The sequence below is a fragment of the Ursus arctos genome, unplaced genomic scaffold (assembly GCF_023065955.2).
Source record: "Ursus arctos isolate Adak ecotype North America unplaced genomic scaffold, UrsArc2.0 scaffold_25, whole genome shotgun sequence".
NCBI lineage: Eukaryota > Metazoa > Chordata > Mammalia > Carnivora > Ursidae > Ursus > Ursus arctos.
The window spans coordinates 11,923,181-11,942,093 of record NW_026622930.1 but is presented as its reverse complement, the minus strand read 5'-3'; the positions used below and the strand labels follow the sequence as shown (position 1 = coordinate 11,942,093).

Here is an 18,913-nt window from a genome sequence, read left to right as displayed (position 1 = left end):
TGCAGCCTTCCCGCTGCTCCAGAGCTCCTGGGACTGATCTCTTACTGCCCTCTGCTCAACACTGGGGGTCTCTGCATGGCTGCCTATGGCCGTATGTCTGGCAGTGGGCAGGTACCTGCGTCCAAGTCACCCCTTCTCCTTAATCAAGAGCTTCAGAGCGTAGAGACCAAGCTGTATGCATGGCCACACTCCTCAAGACATCCAGTGTATACACTCAGCTCTCAAAACTGTTTCGATGGCAACAAATCCTTCTGGCGCTTCTCCCTGCACTGCACTTTAGAGAGAGCGTTCAGCATCCTATAATAGAACCTTCTGACACCACACTCTCACTTCCACCTGGAGGAGGAGACTTTCCCTAAACGTTCGTCTATTAATTCACTGCACGGGATCCATCAAGCGCCCCGGATCCCACACCAGCGCCTCCCCTCCTTGTCAACCTACCCTTCCTGCCCGTACCTTAGCAGGGCACCTGCCTTTTGCTCCCCTCATCCCTGCACTCGGGGCTGCCTCAGCTACATCTTCTCCCCTTCTCCCTCCCTCCTCCAAAAGGACCACACAGTGTGGGAAATAATATTAAAAGCCACTCACTGAGCATATGCGGTGTGCATGTGCGGTGTGCTCACATCATGTGTGTATGTCATGTGCACACGTACTATGCAAATGTAGAGCACGGGTCGTGTGTGTATGTCGTCTGCCTGTATTGTGCGCATGGGTCGTATGTATACAGGAAACGTCACAGACGCTACCATATTTATTCTCACAAACCCTGCGAGGAGGACTCATGAGCCCCATCTTCCAGGTGGGAAAATGGTGCTGATAGAGTAAATACCAAGCCAAGAGCTGAGCCCAGGCCTCCCTGCCCACCTGACTCCGAACCCCTCTGTGCAGGAATGGCAGAGGTCACATCACCACAGTCCGCCACCCTCCTGCGACAAGTCAACACCGACCACACTCATCAATCCCCACCCCACCTCCAACCATCAGAAGCCTGGGCATCGTGGGAAACCAGACTTCAGTCCTCCAGACATGCAGCTTCCAAGAACCTGGCTCCAAGGTGGTGGCAGCCTCCACTCCACCCTGATACACTGACAATGTGCAGCCTCCGTGGCAAAAACCCAGCCTGTTCTTGGCTGCAAGAGCCCCTGCCTCTGCCCTCGGCCTCCCTTCCATCCCCAGGGCTGCCCACCCGGCAAAGCCTCCCAGGGGAACCAGCGAATAATGCTTGGCCAGCAGCCACTCCTGCTCCAATCCCTATCGAAGACTAGGATAATAAATAATGTCACTATCGGCCAGCACATAGTTATATTTTTCCGGCCGGGAGTGATGGATGGCCACTATACCCTGGGAACAACGGTGCCTTAGGAATTTGCACGCTTTTTCCTGCCTTGAGGGGATTGAAGGGTGAGAGAGACCCAAGGGGAGAAGAGACATTAGACTTGGTCATAGCAAGTTCCCAAGACTCTGTGTTTGTGTAACTTGCGACACACACAATGTGCCGGCGGACTCCTGCAGAGAGACACCAAACCCATGCCAGGGGACCAGACGGGGCTCCCACGGGTGTGCGGGGCCTGAAAGTACACAGGCGTGCATGCACACGCACACACAAGCGCACGTGTGAAGTAGTCGAGCCTAGAAACCACATCTTGAAAGTGCATTTTTTTAAGAACTCCACCACTTTTACTGAGTTAAAGAATTAACTTGATTCAACTGCATTTCCGTCAACATACGTTCAAAAAACTGTACTTTACACTTTCAGTCACCGAATGGATTGTCAATACATACATATTTTTTTAAGAACCTGTATGTCCCTGGAGTTTTTGGAGGGTGTGTCTTACCTTTATATTCTGAAAACATACCTGTGTGATGCTGTGTCCATAGTAAATGCTCAGGAATTCTTTGGTGAATGAATGAATGAACACGTGAACAGCAAACATGGATGTCTTAAAACCCCCCAGACAAGTTTCCGCAGCCAGCGTGCTGGCAAGACGGTTCTGGTGTGTGGACTTTAAAAACAACCCACAACCAGCCCCCCTGAAAACCACCGTCGGCTTGCACACCGGGCGGAGAAGAAACTAGAATGTTCTCACCGTGGGGTTCCGCCGGGGCTGAAAGACTCATCACACATTCCATCTTACAGCTGAATTGCTTACATTAAATACATTCGACTTCAATAACAGAAGGAAAAAATACATCAAATCACTCCAAGGACATTCTTTTGGCAAAGGGTCCTTTTCTGCATCAGTGGAAAAATACAAGTTACAACAACCTGAGGAAGTGTCATTATCCTCGTGCGCAAACTGTGCCTGCTATTTCCTTGCCCGTGTGATACTTAGGAAGAGTCTCCCAAGAAAGAATCCTGGTTCATTCAGCCCTTTATTTACAGATTCATTCATCCTTTATGTTCAGCTGTGGCTGTGTGTGTGTGTGTGTGTGTGTGTGTGTGTGTGTGTTCTCCCGAACCTCCAGGCCATTTGGCAGAGCTGGCCTCTAGCAGAGCCCTCCAGCCATGTCACTCCCAGACGGAGGCTCTCCCTAGAGTCCTCTGCCCGCTCCCTGTCTTGTCCCTGGGAGCTGTGGTCCTGGTCAACTGCCCGGGGAACCTGGAGGATCCCATCAGAGCGTGGCTTGTCTCTTCCCAGGTGGGGCAATGTCCATCCACTCTCCACATGGCTAGCACCCCAGCAACCAGAGGACAGAGCTTGCTCTCATCTCCAGAATCTGCTGGCATATCAAAGCCCAGCCCTGCACCTGCCCAGGAAGAAACTGTCCTCGCACCGAGTGGCACAGCTCTGCTGACCTGTGTGGCTTTGGCTGACCTTCCTTTCGATGTCCCCAGAGCGGCCTTCGACGGAAACGTTCTCAGTGTGAGACAACTGCTCGCTCTGGAAAGTCATCAAGATCAGTCACTTCCTTGACACCCTCTCAGGAAGCCACAAGCTGGACTGGGCTCCCAGGCCTCAGGACAGTGGCTCACATATGAGGGATGCTCGTTTAGGATTTCATACTGCTAGCTATGTCTCACGTCCCCGGCCAGATGGAAAGCTTCACGTGGGCAGGGGCGCTAAGACAGTGTGAATAAAGGACGTCTGTCAGGGCCAGTCAGGGTCTCATAGCAGCAGCAGATGGAGGAACTGGCCTCAAGACGTCAGAAGGCAACTGCTCAGCAACCCAGACAACCAAACAAATGGGCTCTTTCAGGCTGACTCAAGAAACACCACGGGGAGGGACCACACCTTCACGTTGGTTCACTGGTTCCCCTCTAAAGATCTCTATCGGCAAGCAGAACAGACTAAAGGTACTGCCATAAATAGGCATAAATCGGTTTGAATATAAATAATATGCATATGTATGCCAGCTCTTTATCATATTTGAATATGCATATAATATACAAAGATGTATTTACATGTCCACATTTATCCCCAAAAGGTAAAGGGAATATATATTAACGGTTTTCAAAGCACACGTTCTAACTGAAATTAAAGGTCCTTTAAAAACTGTAAAACAAAACAAAACAAAAACCAATGATTCATCCATGCCCATGGGAAGCACATTTCCTAAGCCGTTCTGCCTGCACCAAAGCCTAAGAGGAAAAAAGACCAAAGGGCCAAGACCTCCCCAGAAAGGGCTAGTGGGTAAAAAAATAACTTCGGGGGCAGGCAGAGCTGGATGTGAATCCACGCCCCTGCACTTGATAACTATTACTGAGCAGGCGCGTCAGGCTCCCGCGGTCTGCTAAACAGGGTTCATAGGTTAACGTGTGCCCAGGTCCTACTGCCACTGCCTGGCACACAGTAGGTACACAGGAAATTTTAGTTCCCTTCCCCAAGTGAGGTACTATTCCTAACAGCTGTGAAAGATAGGGGACGCACGGCCTCTGCCTCGGCAGCTTTGTTCTGGGATTCACCAAAGACACCAAGATGACAGCACCGGGGCTCAGTGGGCTGTAAGGCATGATTAGTTCTACTGTAGCCAGAGTGGGGACTGCTCCCCCTAGAGCAGTAGACACGTGGCAGGAGATGGAGACAAGAGTGAAAAAAGGTAGGCTACGTTCCTTCATGGGGACTCGGTTTCCACCTCTGCCCTTTGGCACCTATGGGTCCATCTACGGTTCCATAATTGCAGACGTCGCAGGAGTACGTGTGTCTGACTGAATTCCAGAGCCAAATACGATCAACCTTTACCCCACCTATGACTCTTCGCTCTTTCCACGTCTTCTGCTCTCCAGTATTATGAACAAGCAAGGGGTCATCCTCGTGAACCCGTGTTCACAAGCTCAGAGGAATGTCTCTGCTCTCGTGTGAGAACAGCACCGGCCAAAGGGAAACATTCTCACTGGGTGACACTGCGAGAAAACGTCCAAAAGTATTTGCAAGGCTACACCTATCCAAAGGCCTTTTTTGGAAATGGCAGAATCATTTCCTTGGTAGTAAATTTTTACCCAGTGAAACAACGTGTTTTCCCAGCCCATTTTTGTTCCTTCCTTGCTCAAGCTAATGGGGCTTGATAAGAAAGAAGAAAGTAACAATGGCACATTCCTATGCCTCCATTTGAAGCCAGTTTCAGGCCTGCTGCTGGACTGGGTCAGTGCCATTTTTCAGCAAGACAAGCCCAGCCAAGGCTGGAAGCTACGCAGGACCTACTTCCCAAACACCTGCTTAATTAAAGACCTCAGCGTTTGGGAACTCGCTTGTTGACATCCCAGGACATCTGTACTCCATGTGTCTTATGGGTCCTGGGCAATAGTCAGGAACCAGACCTTTCTGTGTTTACAGCACTTTTCTTAATGCTTGATATTAAGCTTAGAATACAAAGCTTGCCCATTTGCGCCTCTAATTAGGCAACAAATATGTGGTCCATTTTTTCCAAACAACAAAAAAAATCCTTTCCTCTTGGATGAAACCAGCTGGAGTGCAGGTTCCGTCCTCTCTGTGGATTCTATTTTTCTATCCATAAAGTGAGAGCTCGGAGGAGAGTTCTGGAAGGCCCCTTCTAGCTATGACCTTCTACAGAAACAAACTATGCAACTAATGGAGATCACATTGTTTGGTCTTGGGTAATTATTTTCATCAGAGTGCTTGGTAAACATCAGCTGACTTCAGCTGCTTTCAAAATGGGCAGAGAATTGGTCAAGCCCATTCAACTTCTGCCAACGTATGAACGGTTGTCAGGGGTGGGGGCAAGAAAGGGCTGACACATATCTTCCTTCTTGAGGGTCAGGAATCAAATTGTCCCAACAGCAAGGAGCCAAAACTTGCTTATGGCCAGCCTCGACATGGTATTTTTTTTTTTAAGGGCATGAAGCTTTAGTTATTACCATGATTGGAAACCAAGCAAATGTGGAGCTCAAACTAGATTTCCATTTACTGAAATTCATGCCATTTGTCCATCAACAGAGAAGGATTTTTGAACCTATACAAGCCAGTGGTTCCCAAACCTAGCTACCCAAGAGAATCGCCTGACTCGATGAGAATGTCTGGGGTTGAGGCTTGGAAAGCTGTTTAAAATTAGCTACATGATTCCAGTGCAAAACCGTATCTAGCACTTGCTGTACCAGACCAATACTTCTCACACTTGAATGTGCAGATGAATCAGTGGGGAGCTTGCTAAAATTCAGGGTCCAGGTTTGGTAGATTCTGCATTTCTAACAAGCTCCTGGGCGATGCCAATGCTGCTGGCCCAGGGGCCACACTTTGCGTGGCAAGGGGCTAGATTATCGTGAATGATATTCAGTTCTGTAGCCATTCAACCTGTTCAGACTTTCAGGCTGTTCAAGGGAGTCCAAGAGAGAACTGACCAAATGTCAAGCCGCCAATTCCTAGCTGGGTATTTCTCTATGATCAAACCCACGGGTAACTACATACTATTAGGATTTTTAGAGCCTTATGAAACAAGTTTGCAGCTCAGTCTACACCAGACAGAAGGCTCTCCTGGTGTATAGAAACAGCCATTATTCAAGTCCACCCTGCAGTGTTGGAGTGCCTTGGGCGAAAGCATCATGCGCCTTCGGACGTTCTGGCCCGCTTCAGTGAGCCCACTGTGTTTGATTTCCTATGAGTAAACTCAGTTCCCTGAACAGTAAGGAAGTTCTTAGAAATACTGCTCCAAAGTGATGATAAAAAGTGCAAAAGATTCCAATTAGAAGGAAGGACAGTGTCTTTCCTCCAATGCAGACCATCCCTTTTCCACAAGCATGGTCTAGAAATCCTACAGCCCTTGAATTTTAAAATCTTCACTCCTCCTTGTCCCCTCTGAGCCTATTCCTGCCCCACATCCTGACATCCTTGTCACCCTCAGTGCCACAGTCTGTGATCTCCTTGTCCCCAATCCTCTTCCGATGCCATGGGTAAGGGCATCACTGTTTCCTAGGATCCTGGGCTAGAAACCTTGGGCATTGTTCAATCCTTCCCCCAGCTCCTTATTCTCACACAATTCTGGACATCTAGCAAATTCCCCCCTTTCTTTATGTCTCCCCCAAAGACTCCAAGGCTTCGCGGTCTTTTCTCTAAATGACTGAAATAACTTTGTTACTAGTCTGACAGCCTCCAGTCTCTCCCCCTGACAGCAAGCTAAACACAACCTCCAGAACCATCCAAGACACAAACATGATCGTGTGGCTCTACTCCTCAAAATATTATAGCCCCTCCTTAGAAATGTCATAGCTTTGTTTTGGCACCTCAGCAACCTAGCACATCAAGCCCACTTTCCTACTCAAACATGTACTAAGCACATCTGGCCTTACAGCCCTACATACTGTAATTACGTAGTTAGCTACGGATGGCCCATCTCCCTCCACCAAACTGAGAGTTTCTTGAAAGCCAGAACTGGGTCTTATTCACATCTGTATGTTAAGCTCCTAACGTAGTCCCTGGCACGGTGGAGAGAGTATGGAAATAAATTACATTTGAATGAAGGTACTTCATTCGTGGAGTTTTCTTTTTTTTTCTTTTTTTCTTTTTTTTTTTTTTAAGATTTTATTTATTCATTTGACAGAGAGACAGCCAGCGAGAGAGGGAACACTAGCAGGGGGAGTGGGAGAGGAAGAAGCAGGCTCATAGCGGAGGAGCCTGATGTGGGGCTCGATCCCATAATGCCGGGATCACGCCCTGAGCCGAAGGCAGACGCTTAACGACTGCGCCACCCAGGCGCCCCATTCTTGGAGTTTTCTGAAAGCAAGAGGGAAAGTGTGTTAGGCCACACGACATCAGAGGAAACCAGTTCAACCGTCCGTTCTTCTTGAGGCCTGTATCTCATTCCCACGGGTCGAAGGCTATCTGGCAGACAGCTCCCACTCCAGTAGAGCCTCAAGCCTCAACCTTATCGTGCCTGAGGCTTTATTCCCATGCCAGCCTTTGCCCAGGGTGGATTTGAGAGCGTCCTCAACTTCCAAAGGTTTTGACATACCCTGTGCTTGGCCTGATGGAGTAAGTTTTAGTTCTTCTCTCCTCCTAGAGAACTGGATGTCCAGTCAAGGACAAAGTTTATTTTCAACAATCACTAGAAGGAGGAACACCAGAGGAGGGAAAAGATACACCTTCATTCCGGCCTGAAAACGGGCTCCAACGGGACCTCTGAAGGTACAGTCAGGAAATCCAATCCATTTTTCAGGCTCAGGACAAAACCCTCAGCCTGGTGCTGCCTGTGAGAATGCCCAGGTGTGCAAACTCACCCCAAGGAATCAGCCTATCGTCAGCAACACACACTCCCTGCCAGGTCATTCCCAGAGCCTGATAACAAAATCTGCATGTGTTTTGTTCCCCACACCTGAGCTCAGAAACCCTGCTACCACTTCTGACTCCATCACTAACTAACCAGGGTGCCACTATGCATGTCACTGACCTTCTGCATTTCCTTCTTATCTGTGAAACTGAGCCACTACACCTGCCCTCCTAGTGCTTGCAGGCCGGGGGGGACGACTGCGGTGGGACAGAAACAAATATGTGGAGGGCACTGCAGAGGGCTATGAGAACACAGAACTGGGAATGTCCCAAATCTGGGAGGTGAGGGCAAGTCTTCACACTGAATAATGATGTGGAGGAATGGTTCTTTCACTGACACCTAAGCTGGAACCCTAAGACAAGGGAGAGAAGTCAGATGGCTCTTTCACATAACAAGTTACAACCAATAGGCCAGCAGGTGATTAAGAATATACACATTTCATCCTGAGAGCAACCTACTAGGTCCCCTGTCTTGCCCCCACTCCTCTACCCTGATCCCATCTCTAGCAGACAACCCCAGCACACCAGAGAAGCATTCTTAAGGCTACAACTCAAGCGGAGGTAAAACCTCAATGCACAGGAGGAAGAGGGGATAAGCATGGAGAGACCAAAGGGGTCAGGGAGAGGATACTAGGGATGTTGTCTCCTCGCTGGGGGGGGGGCCCACATATCCTGAGAGTCTGGAAGTGAAGGCCCCACCCCAAACAGCCCAGGGCTGCAATAGCTACACCTTCTCCCCAGCACCTTTGGCCTTGGTAAGAGTCGGAGTCTAACACTTGAGCCTAAAATAAATATTTGAACTAATTAAACACTTTTCCGAATTGCGTGTTTACCCAGCCCATGAAATAGAGGTTGTCCTTTTATATCCACCCTTCCGTGGTCCCTAGCAAATCCCTGGATTTCTCTAGTGTGCAAGGCAGGGAGAGGAAGGAGCTACATGTGGGGCCAACCAATGAAGTGACCTGCCAGACCACTCTAGCACCCCCCCATAAAGAGCAAAGTGCCCAAATCCCAGTGTTGATAAAAAGCTGAACAGGATTCATTTATGCCGCATATATTCACCATAAACCAATACTGCTGTAGGTCCTAGGGATTCAAAGATAAATGACACATGGGTCATGTCTGTTTACAGTCTAGTAGGGACAGGATAAGGGCAATTCAGTATGGTAAGTGTCACGCTGGAGCAAAGAATGGGGTCATTTCCAGGAGGAACAGGTTTCCTGGAGCAGAAGATATTTGGATGGCTCTAGACAGATGATGTGACAGAGGCTGCCACAATTGGATACTGTCCTCCAATATACATTCTCCTAACTAAAGACTGTATTTTTCAGCTTCCCTTACAGTGAAGTGAGACTATGTGACTAAATTCAGGCCAGTGAAACATAAATAAAAATAATATATACCAACTTCTGAGTCATACTTTAAAATAATGAGTATGTAGTCCCCTTGTCATTTCTCTCCTCCCTCTGGTTGGGATGTAGATGTGATGGTGAGAGCCAGAGCAGCCACCTTGGACCCAGAAGTGAGAGCCACAAGTTAAATTTGGCCAAACCACTTTACCAGCCCTGAACTACCTGCCTCTGGTCTGTACCATGAGGGAAGATTTAAATTCTCTTATCTAAACTAGTATGTTGAAGGTCTTTTTGTTATAGCAGCTTAGCTTGTACCCTAATACAAATGAATAGGAGTTAGCCAAAAGAAGTAGGCAGGCTCCTCTGTAGCACTGCTTTGCTAAATCTGACCGGTGGATGCACACTGGCTTGGAGTTCTCCTGCAACCCATCCCCAATAAACCTAAAGGAACTAGAAAAGGGGAAACAAACAAAGTTCAAAGTTAGCAGGAGGAAAGAAATAATGAAGATCAGAGCAGAAAGAAATGGAGGCTAAAAAAAAAACCCAACAAAACTAAAACCTGATTCTTTGAAAAGATAAACAAAACTGATAAAACTTTAGCTAGACTCACTAAGAAAAGAGAGAGGACACAAATAAATAAAATCAGAAATGAAAGAGGGGAAGTTATAACCAATACCAAAGAAATACAAAAGGTCATAAGAGACTACTATGAAAAATTATACATCAGCAAGTTGGACAACCTAGAAGAAATGGATAAATTCCTAGAAATATGCAATCTTCCAAGACTGAATCATGAAGAAACAGAAAATCTGGATAGACTGAAACTAACAAGGAGACTGAATCAGTAATCCCAAACCTCCTGACAAACAAAAGTCCAAGACCAGATGACTTCACTGGTAAGTTCTACCAAACATTCAAAGAAGATTTAATACCTACCCTTCTCAAACTCTTCCAAAAAAAACTGAAGAGGAGGGAACACTTCCAAACTCATTTTATGAGGCCAGCAATAACCTGATACCAAACCCAGACAAGAACACCATACAAAAAGATTACAGGCCAATATCCCTGATGAACATAGATGCAAAAACCCTCAATAAAATATTAGCAAATTGAATTCGAAAATACATTAAAAAGATCATACCCCATGATCAAGTGGGATTTATTCCAGGGATGCAAAGACAGTTCAACATTAATCAGTGTGACACACCACATTAACAAAATGAAGAACAAAAATCAAATGGTCATGAAATTCAACATTTCTTATGATAAAAATATCCCAACAAAGCAGGTATAGAGGGGATGTAACATAATAAACATAGTAAAAGCCAGATATGACAAACCCACATATAACATCATACTCAACGGTAAAAAGCTGATTTTTTTTCCTCTAAGATCAGAAATAAGACAAGGATGCTCACTCTCACCACTTTCATTCAACATAGTATTGGAAGTCCTAGCCAAAGCAATTAGGCAAGAAAAAGAAATAAAATGCATCCAGATGGCAAAAGAAAAAGTAAAATTGTCACTATTTGCAGACAACATGATTTATATCTAGAAAACCCTAAAGACTCCACCAAAAAACTGTTAGAAAAAACAAACAGGGGTGCCTGGGTGGTTCAGTCAGTTGGGCATCCAACTCTTGATTTCAGCTCAGGTCATGATCTGGGGGTTGTGGGATGGAGCCCCATGTTGGGTTTCACATTCAGCAGGGAGTCTGCTTGAGATTCTCTCTCTCTCCCTCAGCCCCATGATGAGCGATGTGGAGCATCTTTTCATGTGCCCATTGGCCCACTGTATATCTTCTTTGGAAAAATGTCTTTCAGATCCTTGAGCTCATGTTCTAAATACATAAATAAATAAATAAATAAATAAATAAATAAAATCTTTTTTTAAAAGAACTAATAAATAAATTCAGTAAATTCGTAGAACACCCTATCAATATACAAAAATCTGTTGCATTTTTATATACTAACAACAAACTAGCTGAACAAGAAATTAAGAAAACAATCCCACTTATAATTTCATCAAAAAGAATAAAATAACAGAGAATAAATTTAACCAAGGATGTAAAAGGCCTGTACCCTGAAAACTACAAGACACTAATGAAAGAGATTGAAGAAGGTACAAATAAATGGAAAGATATTCCATTTCATGAATTGGAAGAATAAATATAATTAAAATTTCCATATCACCCAAAGCAATCTACAGATTCAATGTAATCCCTATCAAAATTCTATTAGCATTTTTCACAGAAATAGAACAAATGATCCTAAAATTTCTGTGGAACTACAAAAGATCCTGAATAACCAAAGCAATTTTGAGAAAGATTAAAACTGGAGGCATCACACTCCCTGATTTAAAACTATATTACGAAGTTATAGTAACAAAATAATGTGGTATTGGTATAAAAATAAACATACAGATCAGTGGAACAGAACAGAAAACCCAGAAATAAATCCATGCATACATGGTCAATTAATTTATGACAAAGGAGGCAAACATAGACTAGGGAAAGGACGGTCTCTTCAATAAACAGTACTGGGAAAACTAGACAGCCACATGCAAAAAAAAAAAAAAAATGAAATTGGACCACTATGTTACACCATACATAAAAATTAATTCAAAATGAATTAAAGATTTGAACATAAAACCAGAAACCACAAAATTCCTGAAAGAAAATATAGATGGTAAGCTTCTTGACATTGCTCTTGGTGATATTTTTTTTTTGGATCTGATTCCAAAGGCAATGACAACAAAAGCAAAAATAAACAAATGAGTTATATCAAACAAAAAAAGCTTCTGCACACGCAAGGGAAACCATCAACAATTTTTTTAAAAATTAAAAAGAAACAGTCTACTGGATGGGAGCAGATATTTGCAAATCATATATTCAAGAAGGGGTCAATATCCAAAATAAACAAAGAGCTCAACAACTCAATAACAAAAATAAATAAGCAAATAATCTGATTTTTAAAATGGGCAGAGGATCTGAAAGACATTTTTCCAAAGAAGATATACAGTGGGCCAATGGGCACATGAAAAGACGCTCCACATCGCTCATCATCAGCGAAATGCAAGTCAAAACAATAAGATACCATCTCACACCTGTCAGAATGGTTATCATCCAAAAGACAAGAAATAACAAGTGTTGGTGAGAATGTGGAGAAAAGGGAACCCTGATGCACTGCTTGTGGGAATATAGATCAGTACAGCCACTATGGAAAACAGTATGGAGGTTCCTCAAACAAAATTAAAAACAGAACTGACATATGATCCAGGTCTACTTCTGGGTATTTATCCAAAGAAAATGAAAACACTAATTCAAAAAGATATTTAAAACTCCCTGTTCATGGCATCATTATTTACAATAGCCAAGATAGGGAAACAACCCAAGCATCCATAAACGAATGAATGGATAAAGACATTATAGTAGGGGTGCCTGGGTGGCTCAGGTGGTTAAGCATCTGACTCTTGGTTTCAGCTTGGGTCATGATCTCAGGGTTCTGGGATCAAGCTCTGCCTTGGGCTTTCCACTCAGCAGGGAGTCTGCTTGGGATTCTTTCCCTTTGCCCCTCCTGTGTGCACTCTCTCTGTCTCTCCCTCTCTCTAAATTAATAAATAAATCTTTTTTTTTAAAGAAGTTATGGTATATACACACACAATGGAATATTACTGTCATGAAGAAGGATGAAATCTTGCCATTTGTGAAGATATAGATGGACTTTGAGGGTATTACGCTAAGTGAATTAAGTCAGACAAGGCAAATATGATTTCATTTATATGGGGAATCTAGAAAACAAAACAAGTGAACAAACAAAACAAAACTCACAGATGCAGAGAACAGACTGGTGGATGCCAGAGAAGAGGGAGACTGGAAGGTGGATGAAATGGGAGAAGAGGGTCAAGAAGGACAAACTTCCGGTCATAAAATAAATAAGTCATGGGGATATAATGTATAGCAATGTGACTCTGGTCAATAAAATTGTATTGCACATTGTTTAACTTAACACGGTGACAGAGGGCAACCAGCCTAATTGTGATCCTTTCACAGTGTCCCCCAATATCGAATCATTATGTTGTACGCCTGAAACAAAAGTCAGTGAGGAAGAGTACGTGCAAAGGCACAGAGGCATGAGAGGCACAGCACGTTCAGAGAGCCAAGAGCAGTTACCATGAGCAGACATACATGGGTGAGTGCAGTGAGTGTAGGGAGTAAGAGGGAGAGGAGTACATTTGTAAAAGGGTCACATGCCAGGCTAAGGATGCTGGAGGAGGAGGAAATGGGAGCAGAAAGAACTGGAAAGGGGAAAAGAAAAGAAAAAAAGACGTAGAGACAGAGTCAGTTGACTCCTCCCACCCCCAAAAGCCCTAGTCCTTTGCAGTTCTGTAAAACCTAGCATTGTATTTTGTGTTTTGATGAGCTCTCTGAGTTTGCTTCATCAGAACAATTTGACTTCCCTATATTTTTTAAAAACCACAATAAGGTGAGCCCGAAAAAATGAGATCCTTGATTCTAAATGGTTGAGTCAAGAGTCTGCTCATTAGAGTCTGTCCAGCTGGGTTCTTAATTAATGTTTTTTTGATAAGAGTTAGTAGCAGTCATGAAGGAAATTCTCATAAAGAAAAATAAAAACAAATGGCCCCCTGTAACTCCCAGTGACCACCATATGTCTCTGTGCCCCACTACCACAGACATGCTAGAAGTTGTCTGCAAACACTCCTATACCCCTGCGCCTCCCACTCTCTAACTCACTCCCATCAGACTTCCAGCTGTTTAGTCCTACTACAGTCTTTCTCCAAGGTCACCAATGACTTCCTCAATGTCAAATCCAATGGCTTAGTCTTTATCCTTGCTACTTCTCAGTTTTATTTGACACAGTCAACCTCCCCCTTCTTTAAAGATTTTCTTCATTAGAATTCCATGATCCCCACCCTCCTTCTCCTGGTTTGAGAACTTTCCTAAGATTACCCTGGTAGTCAGTATGGATGGATCAGGACACAACACAAGCCTTCGTATTTGAGCCCAGTCTGCTCTCAACTCTCACACCCTAGCTGACCTGCAGCCTTGCACAGACAAAACAAGTTAATAAGTAAGTATTTGCTGAACTAAACAATGCTGCCAATGGCAGAATATTACAACCAGAAGGAATTTAAAAATCATCCAGTCCAATGTTTCTCTACCTTGTATCACCTGGGAAGCTTGAAAATATATTAGAGAAGCCCACCCTAGACCAGATAAATCACAACCCCTGGAGAGATTCAAGACAGATTTTAATGTGCGGCTAGATTAACTACTGATCTAGTCCAATGGTGTGCATTGGAATCACCTTTGAGGCTTGTTTTTAAAAATTAATGGAGCTCTTGATTCCAGAGGTGTCTAGAGAGAATCCCAAGAATCAGTATTTTTAACAGGCAGCCCAGCTGATGCTGCATACTTGCAAAAACACCGGACTAGTCCAGCCACAAGACCGAGTGACTTGAGAGCAGGATACACGTTGTATTTATCTCTGTAGCCCCGTACTCTAAGTCTAGTGCGTGGCACAGAATATTCATTCAAAAACTAGTTGCTCACCTCACGCTCATTAGGATGGCTGCTATAAAAAGGAAGGAAGGAAAAAATAAGGAAGGCAGAAGGGAAAAAAGGAAAGGAGGGAGGGAGGAAAAGAAAATAACAAGTATTGGCGAGAATTAGAGAATCTGGACCCCTCATGCACTATTAGTGGCAATGTAAAATGGTGCAGACACTGTGGAAAGCAGTATGGTAGCTCCTCAAAAAAATTAGACATAGAATTACCATATGATCCAGCAATTACATGGTTGGGTATATATACAAAAGAATTGAGTAGTGTCTGGGTGGCTCAGTCAGTTAAGCACCCGACTCTTGATTTCAACTCAGGTCTTGATCTCAGGGTCGTGAGTTCAAGCCTCATGTTGGGCTCCACGCCGGGCATGGGGGCTACTTAAAAACAAAAAAAAAGAATTGAAAGCAGGGTCTTGAAGAGTTGTCTGCACCCCCATGTGCACAGCAGCATTATTCACAATAGCCAAGAGGCAGAATAAACAAAATGTAGCATATGCATACAATGGAATATTATTTGGCCTTAAAAAGGAAAGAAATTCTGACACATGCTACAACATGGATGAACCTCAAGGACATCATACTAAGTGAAAAAAGCCAGTTACAACAGACAAATTTTGTATGATTTCATTGATAGGATAAGACTCAAGATAAGATTTCATTGAGGATAAGACTCAAACTCATAGAAACAAAGTAGAATGGTGGTTACCAGGGGCTGGGAGGAGAGGAGAATGGGCAGTCAGTGTTTAATGGGTATAGAGTCTCCATTTTGCAAGATTCAAATGTTCTGGGGATCCGTTTCACAGCAATGTGAATACACTTAACACTTGAACTGTTCACTTAAAAATGTTTAAGATGGTAAATTTCATGCTCTGTTTTTGCCACAATAGAAAAATTAATACCTATAAATCAAAGCCTCTTTCCTCATTTAATTTCATTCTAAATTGTATGAATTGTTTCTACCAAAAGACATGATCGACCTGTGATCTGAAATCAAGTCCCAGTGAAGAAGCACACGGGAGGTTCATGGAAAGCTGATCCCTCAGCCCCAACAGCCCACATCTGTTGTGTAGCTCCCTTCTCCACATTGGAATGGAGACCTGAGTCTCCCTGCATGGGTGCAGTGAGTGCCGAGAAAGGGGCTGGAGTGGGAGAAAGATGGAAGTGTAGAAGAGATAAGGAGGGAGGCAGGGAAGCGGGAACAAAGACGTCTAGACTGTGACATGGTGCGTCTCATGGCTCAGTAACTCAGTTCAAAGGATGGCACAGTTTGGAGGGAATACAGGCTTTGGAGTTAGATCCCTTTCAAATCCTGCTGTCCCACTTTTTTTAGCTGTGTGATTTTAAATAAGTATTTTTCTTGTTTTTCTGTTTGTGTTTAGCCTCTAAAAGCCTTGGTTTCCTGGCTTTCCCCATGGAACATGAACTCCTGGGGTTTGGGGAGGATCCTGTGCCTGGCATGGAAATGGCGCTCGGTCAAGGTTAACTGTTACAGCTTCATGTCAAGAAGGAGGAAGAGAGGGAAGAGAGTAGGAAGAAAGGGAAGAGAGGGAAAGAGTCCTCCTAAAAGTTGGGGAAGGAGAAAGACTGAAAGCCAGGTTCTATTCCAGAACCTTCCTCCAGCTCAATGGTAGCCTTCAAGCAAGTCTTTCTCAGTCTGTTTACTCCTCTGAAAAGCGAGGTCTGAGGTCTCTTCTATCTGGAAAGGCTGGTGAATCTGAACCCTCCATGCTCCAGATGAGTTTCCTATGTCATCACTGTCTACACCTCTTACCTATGCAGAGCTAAGGAGGCCCTCTGGAGGACGCAAGAGGAAAAGACATAAACATGGCAAGGAGATGCCCACAAGTTTCCTCTGCATAAAAACGAGGATAAGACTTTGCAGACTGATTATTATAAAGTAGGGCAAAAACTCAAGGTAAGACGGTGATGTGAATGAGGAAGGGCTTCTTACCTGATGCCACTTAAAAAGTAAGGGGAGCACAACTGAGTTCCTGGCTTTCTGATCAGCCCATGTCAAGTGTCTATTATAATATATCAACATTATTACAATGGATGGCCATTGTTACAGTATGTGAACATTGTTTTAATATGTGAATGTTGTTGTAATATATAAATCTTGTTATAATGTATAAACATTGTCATCTCTCCTGAGATTTACTCTGAAATAACAATGTTTTAATATTTCCCTCTACCTCTCTTTCAAGATCTATTTAATAGGCATTTTTGAAAGGCTTCTAAAAAGCTTAGGAAGACAGAGAAGTTAATGATTCACTCTTTACTCCTTCATATGCCAAAGTGGTATTGATTCAAAAGGGAGAAAAATGTACTCATCAAAATAAGGAATGTTGATTCATTCATTCAACCAGTATGTATTGACCAGTGACAAATGGATATGCATTTCTCATGCTTTGTTTTCAAATGCCCTTTTAGAAGAATTCAGTCAAATGTTTTTATCTACCTATATTCTCTTAAGCAAGTCCAAGGTATTACCCACCTGTTATTTTAATGGATAAAAATGAAGTGGTTAGCATATAGAACAACAAGTACACATCAGGAACTCAAACAGCCTCACCACTAACTAGATTCACGTCCGTTTTGCCATGAATTAAACAGGGGTATCGGGGCGCCTGGGTGGCACAGCGGTTAAGCGTCTGCCTTCGGCTCAGGGTGTGATCCCGGCATTATGGGATCGAGCCCCACATCAGGCTCCTCCGCTATGAGCCTGCTTCTTCCTCTCCCACTCCCCCTGCTTGTGTTCCCTCTCTCGCTGGCTGTCTCTATCTCTGTCAAATAAATAAATAAAATCTTTAAAAAAAAAAACAGGGGTATCATGCCTATTTCCTTTCTGGGATTCAATGAGATAAGAATTTCCCTTGGAGGAGATGTCACTTTACATGCACTTCTAGAGACTTACCATCAGAGAGGAAATAATTTCCTCCAGGTCACAGGAGAAACAAATGGGAAAACAGTTACCTAGTTCTAGTACATTTAAGACTAGCTCTGATGGGCTCACACTACCGATCTTGCAAGCATCCTCTCACCCACCCACTCAGTGTCCGCTTCCCAGCCCAAAGGAGGAAGGGAGTGAGTAAGACAGAAGACAATTTTGGAGGGCCATTAAATTTCTGGTGCTTACTTGCAAGCCTACTTTGGAATGGACAAACTGGCTGAGGAGAAAGAGGTAATCCCTTGAATGCGTGGTCACTAGACAGTCATTTGATTTCCATTCATTAGATCAGCAAACATTTACCAAACAATTTCTACATTCTTGGCATTATGCTAGGCACTGTAGATACCAGAGTGAATAAATCATATTCCAAACAAATTTTGCAGAATCAGTATCACACAGATCATATTCCCTACTGACAATGCAATTAAGTATAAATCAATAACAAAAAAACCCCCAATACCCGTAAATGTGTAAAATTTAAAACTCATCACTAAACAAATCATGGACCACAAGAAGTAATCACAATAAACCAGAAAATTCTTAGAACTTAATAGCAGTGAAAATGCTACATATCCAAACTTGTAGGACACAGAGAGAAACAGATGGTCTTAAATGCTAAATTAGGAAAGAAGAAAGGTTTAAAATTAGTGGGCTAAGGGGCGTCTGGGTGGCACAGCGGTTAAGCGTCTGCCTTCGGCTCAGGGCGTGATCCCAGCGTTATGGGATCGAGCCCCGCATCAGGCTCCTCCGCTATGAGCCTGCTTCTTCCTCTCCCACTCCCCCTGCTTGTGTTCCCTCTCTCGCTGGCTGTCTCTCTCTCTCTGTCAAATAAATAAATAAATAAATAAATAAATAAATAAATAAATCTAAAATTAGTGGGCTAAGCATCCGGCTTAAGAAGTTTGGAAAGGAACAAAGAAATCCAAAAAATTAGAAAGAAGAAGGTAACAAAAAAAAAAAGAGCAGAAATTAACAATGAAATAAAAAGCAAAAAGTGATAAAAGAAGTAGAGAAGATCAATGCAGCAAAATTTGGTTTTTTGAAAATGGCCAATAAAATGAATATGACTTTAGCGTTTTTTAAAAAAAGAGCACAATATTATGAGTGAAAATAACAAGAGAACTACAGATTCAGCTGAGATTCAAAAGATAATACAAAGAATGTCCCAAAAGATCCAAATCAATCTGAAAACTTAAAAGGACAAATTCTTAGAAAGACATAACTTGGCAAAACTGACTTAAGAAGGAATAAAAAGTTCTAATAGTCCCATAACTGTTAAGGAAATTATATCAGTACCTAAAAATCTTCACAAAGA

General features: G+C 43.6%; 1 protein-coding gene across 3 annotated transcripts in view; it reads right to left on the bottom strand.

The window, feature by feature from the left end:
* FBLN5 (fibulin 5) overlaps window positions 1-18,913 on the bottom strand; it is an 84,597-nt gene that overhangs the window by 24,168 nt on the left and 41,516 nt on the right. The gene's annotated exons all lie outside the window — the stretch shown is intronic.